The sequence below is a fragment of the Malaya genurostris genome, chromosome 2 (assembly GCF_030247185.1).
Source record: "Malaya genurostris strain Urasoe2022 chromosome 2, Malgen_1.1, whole genome shotgun sequence".
NCBI classification, from domain to species: Eukaryota; Metazoa; Arthropoda; class Insecta; order Diptera; family Culicidae; genus Malaya; species Malaya genurostris.
In genome coordinates this window covers 69981159-69987158 of record NC_080571.1, presented here as the reverse complement: position 1 = coordinate 69987158, position 6000 = coordinate 69981159, and positions in this window count along the sequence as shown.

Below are 6000 nucleotides of genomic sequence, written 5' to 3'. Positions count from 1 at the left end.
TTTTACCAATCTGCTGACGAATCAATGTTGACACTCAGTGAATGTCAAGACCAATAACAGAAACTTTTTAAGAGATCATATGTTCTTTGACTTTCTTTTACACGGCTAGAAACGCTTTCAAACGGATCGATCTAGATGTTTGGATAGATGTAGTTTTTTTCGCTTTCCATTGACTTTTTGTATTTTATTTGAAAAAACCAGATCTGTCGTCCCCCTCGATGAATACTGTATAATCTGTATAATCTATTATAATATCTTTGAAACGACCATACACTCCGCTAAAATGTTTATGTCTGCTATTACAATTTTGCATGTTCGATTCCAATTTGTTATTGTATATACCTACAAATGTTTGCAGTTTCATCATGGCTTTCATTTAGAATTATTGTGAATATGATAAAACTGAAAAGATTCACCATCGGTTTTTAACCAAACATTTAAAATTTATCATTATCAATGCAATGCTATATCCCGGGCTGGTGATTCCATGCATAGGGCGCCAGTTGTCGTATGTTTGAGTGCCGATAACCTGGAAGGACTCTTAGTGTCAGTAGGATCGTAGTACTAGCTATGCAATGATTCAGCACATTAAGAATCGGCTGCGAAGTCTGTTAAAACAGAAAGGGCATATTACAGGGTCCGGCACTCGAAGTGTAACCAATTAAAAAGGCCATAAATTCAGTTTGGAAAATTACTTTTACTTAATTCAAAGTACAAAATGTGTAAAAATAATACAAAATTCAGAATCAATTCACTTTTGCTCGATATGACCACCTTTTACCTTGACTTGATGACTTGAGAGAGCGAAGGAGTTGCTTCGTTTGGCCGAATGTGACTTGCAGCAAAGACATCATATTAATAAGATATCCAGCTCTCACATTTCCCGAACAAATCATCGGCAACATTCTTTTTTGCGAGCATGTCGCCCTCAGGCGAGTCCGCATCGAATCTCATACATAGAAGTAATGGAGAGAAATGTCAAATTCGTGCGCGCCAAAATAGCAGGGCTGCGCACCCATACAATTGACATGATATGTTGAATGTGATGCCGTGCGATGGCGTTGTTGAACTGAAGATTGATTTCACTCCAAGCTGACAGGGTCTGCTTGCAGGTATTTTGGCCCACTCGCGGACAATAACTTTTTTCAGCGCCTCGAGACTGGTGTATCTTTTAGTTCGGACTTTGCTCTCCAAAATGGCCCAAAGAGAATAATCCATTGGATTCGCATCTGGTGAATTCGAGAGCCATTGTGTGGACGTGATGAAGTTCGGAACGTTGTTTTTCAGCCATTCTTGGTTCACTCGAGCTTTGTGAGACGGTGCTGAGTCCTGCTGAAACGTCCATGGTCTGCCACCGAGATGTTTGTCTGCCCACGGCTTCAAAGCAACCTCCAGAATACTTTCCCGATAATATGTCGCATTTACCTTGACGCCAGGCTCGATGAAAACGATTGGAGAGCGCCCATCTGCGGTTACAGCGGCCCAAACCATTACCTGTTGCGGGTGCTGCCTCCTGGTGGCCAATCGATGACTCAAATTCTCGTATGAACGGTCGGTCAAGTAAACCCTATCGTTTTGAGAGTTTACGAATTGCTCAATTGGAAAAATTTTCTCGTCAGAAAATACAATGTCCGGAAATTGACCGCTTTCGGCCAAACGAAGCAACTCCTTCGCTCTCTCAAGTCATCAAGTCAAGGCAAAAGGTGGTCATATCGAGCAAAAGTGAATTGATTCTGAATTTTGTATTATTTTTACACATTTTGTACTTTGAATTAAGTAAAAGTAATTTTCCAAACTGAATTTATGGCCTTTTTAATTGGTTACACTTCGAGTGCCGGACCCTGTACACGAAAGAAATGTTATGTCAGGACTTGGCTTTTTTGAGCATAGTATAATATACTGAAATTGAGTAACTGTCATATCATGAAAAGTTAAGTCTTGTCGTGTGTAAATGAATGTAGGTGAAAAAGATGTATGACAATAAGATATATAAAAACTCTTTTTCGAATTTTGTGTAATTTGTTTCTTATCTGCAAGAACAAGATGAGCTCTTAATTGACGAGATGACAGGAAAGCTGACTATTATCCGAATATTGAAATGATGGCATTACAAGTCAATTTCCACATTACAACATTCGGTGGAAATTTTTAAAAAGTGGGCCCTAACTTCTCTCATATGAAAACTATAATAGTGATAGATGAAATGTATATTGGAGTGGTATAGTTTTCATGTGGATCTTATGAAATGGTGATTCTTGATGCGTCATAAGATTTGCCTTATGATTTTAACTACTTAATTTGCCTGAATGTTTATCAACTGTTTTCATAGAAATTAAGCGAACGACCTAAGTATCGATCCTAAATACTCCCAAATCATTTTTTTCAGCAGTATTTGAGATTGAAACAGAATTAGATTCAGCTTCAACACTATTTCAAACTTTGCACTGTTCTAGTTCATGGTAAAATTCGATAGTATTTTTAAGGCAAATATAAATATTGAGCACAACCACAAACAAATTACAGATTAGAAAGTTGTAACTTTTTTCGGGTGCCTATCACGGTCTATCATTTAACGGACAAATCTGCTGTGCTCCCTTCACATTTGTTCACAATGTAAATGTCAAACTGTTAGAACTAAGAATAATTTGCAAATGTTGAAGAGAGTCTCGGTTCGATAGCTCATTGATAACACTGAAAAAGAATTCATCAATGTGAAAGTGAAGTAGATTCCGGAGATTAGCGAATCGTGTCACTAATCGGAATGACTGACACCTGGTTGATATTTTCATGGGGGACACAGATTATTTGTTTGTTTTCTGCAAGTTAGCCGGTAAAGGTTCGCTATTCGGAAAATAAATTTATCTCGAGGTTATCTTTTCCTTTTTTGAAACTGAGGGTTGAGTAAAATTGCACTTGAATTGATTGAGTCCATTATTCTAACCTAGGAAATGGATCAACAACCGGGTAGCAAGCCTACTAAGCGCAAACATACCACGCTGCCTCTAACTAAAAAATGGACGTAATCCACGATGTTGAATACAGTGAGTTGACACGGGAGGAAATTGCAAAAAAATGCGGAATTGGAAGTTCTACCAAACACAAATAATAATACCCCTAGGTTCCATACAAACAAATCGTCAATGTTTGGTTCATCGATTGAACAAGCTAGTCTAGCCCATGCCTTTGTTTCGATGCGACAGTTTGGAAACGTGGTAGGAGATCGTTCGTGGCAACGCTTTATGCTAGTTACTACGGTGCAAAACAAATTTGTTTGTTTATGTTTACCGTTGCTGTATTGCAACAAATTCAAATTCGAAAGCATGTGCGACTTTCAGCTGCTGCCCGCATTCCGCGATCGTTCAGGAATCGTGGAGTGTGCCCATAATCAATTGGTTCCTAGTGGGGCTATAACCAGTATTCCCAAAGTAACATCAGAAAATATTTCCTACTATTTGCCACCTTTTTCGTTTAGTAGATTCGACACCGCTCAAGTGAGTATTTTCAAGGCGAAAGATATAATTGACGAATATGGTTGGTCCACTTTCATTGTGAATTATTGAACAGGAGAGGATTTTTTACGAAACAGTTGAATTGATCCGGAATAGTTTCATAACGTCCAGTTTGGATAAAATCAGCACTCAAGGGTACACTCCAACTAAGCGATGAATGAAGATGTGCGCCGTGTGGAACATGGGTACGATTCGGATACGAACCACGGAAACAGCGATTGGCGCACTACACGATAAAAGTTAAAGGAGAAACAAATGCAACCAAGCTGTGTATGCGTTTTACCAATAGTCACTCATCTATGCGTGACCTAGACAAATTGATTATAGCCCGAACGGTGGCAGACAAAGTTGTTGTATTCCTAGAAATTAATCGATTCTAAAAAATTTAAAACATCAACAAATGGTTTACAATATTAGATTTCAGTAGCAAATCTAAACTTGATAATTTTAAAAGTTTTTTGGAATGATCAACTCTTTTCATCATATCGAAACTGTTTCCATCAGGATGAATTCAAATAGGCTTCACGTGGTTGTCCACTTCTACAAGCAAATATCCGTACTCATCAATGCTCTTGATTCGACCGGTGATTTCAGATCCTTCCTTATTCTTGACCGTGTCTAGTTTATCTTGATGAAGCCAGTATCTATAGTAGAGTGCATACAAACAATGCAAATCCTCGCATTGAATTGAATTAAAAATACCTTATACCCATTCTTGAATTGATATCTCGAATCAGATCATCAAAGTCAACAGTCGGAGCCGAAATGCTAAGATTCAGAGCGCAGCCTATGTTTACGATCGCTTCAATGCTTTGAACCTGTGAGTTGGTAATACAGCCACCAATTTTCGATACCTCATTCGCATATAACATATATTAATCGGCCATTTCCAACTGATCATATCCTGGTACACTTTCATAAATAGCTTTCACTATACCGATCGCAACGAAATGTTGAACTAGCAGCAACCGTTGCCCCAACGGACTAGACAGTTCACTATAATAAACAGTAACTACACTCAGAAAAATATTACAGTAACCGCAACGTGCTACTTATGGTCATTTCAACTATGCACTAAAATCATAGTAACGATCATGATATTAGATTATTTACCATAAACACTAGAACAAAAAATCTACTGCTTGACTATATTATTTGTTTTTATGACCTTTCTGGGGTGGTAATTCTGACAATCATTAAAATAACAAACAAATCCCAATGACAATTACAAGTAAGGTGAAATTGAACTTTCGATCACCATAAAGTTGAGAAGTGATATAGTTATGACTACCATGTGAGTAAGTTCTTCTTCAGAATATAATAATGTTACCATGAATAAACATATAGTAGGATAGAGATTGTCAAGTTTGAAAAGACTATACTTATTGTTCATATCAACATAATTTGAGTAGAAAGAACATCGTCATTTTCAACCGACTATGTATTTTCTCAGTGCGACTTTACAAATTGTCAATTACCGCAATTGCTTTTTTTAGTGTCATATAATGCTTCATTAGAGTGGCAGATTTCATATCCCAACGACGAAACTGCGACGTTAGGTTTCGGTGTAAATACTTCTATTAGTAATTTTCACATAACATTTTTTCTACATTTTTATAGGAACTATATTATTCCCCAAGAAATTCGATGGTAAAAACTCGTCTGGTTTATTATTTGATCGATTTCATAACAGAAACAAAAAGGAAACATTTAATCGTTAGAGAGAGCAACGAGTTGGTGATTAAAAAATAAACTCTTAGGCCGAAGGCAGAGTGGGCACGAGAAGCTGTTTTTATATAATGTTAAATCAGTGTAAAAATGTATTAGGAAAATAAAGCAGGTTTTAATGTACTCTTTTTATTCTTGCATCTAAATTTCAATTAATATAACTTTTGAACATTTTCGCATGTTCGAATGATCTTCACCATTGTCAAATCAATCATAATTCTGTGTTTCGAACGAACCAGAAGTGAAATGTCAAAAATACCATAGCACTAGTTAAAACAATAAGTACAATGTAAAAATAAGATGCTATTTCGGTTATGCTTAACATTCCAACTGTAGTAGTTATTCATACGATATACAGTTCAATATTACTATTGTAGAGCCAAAACCATTCATAGTGAAAGTGAGCTTGCATATTGTTAACATCATCTGATTTTATTGTGTGCGGAAAACCACTATACTCGTATGGTTAAACTAACCCCCCATATGGTAGCTGTTACCATCTTATTATTCTGAGTGTATGGTGAACTTGTTCTTACCCTTCAGCGTTGCTAGTTCTATATAAAATTCGTTAAAGTACATTGTCACTCTGATAGTGTGTCTTGACAATGTACCGCACGTTGCAAAATGTGTCCTTGAAAATTTGTCGAAGCATTCCGTATTATAATTTGTATTTGGTTATACGACGTGTCGCCTATTGAAACAAAAACAATTCATACGAAACTCCGGAATTAACCAAAAGTTCGGATAAAAGAGACTAATTTTG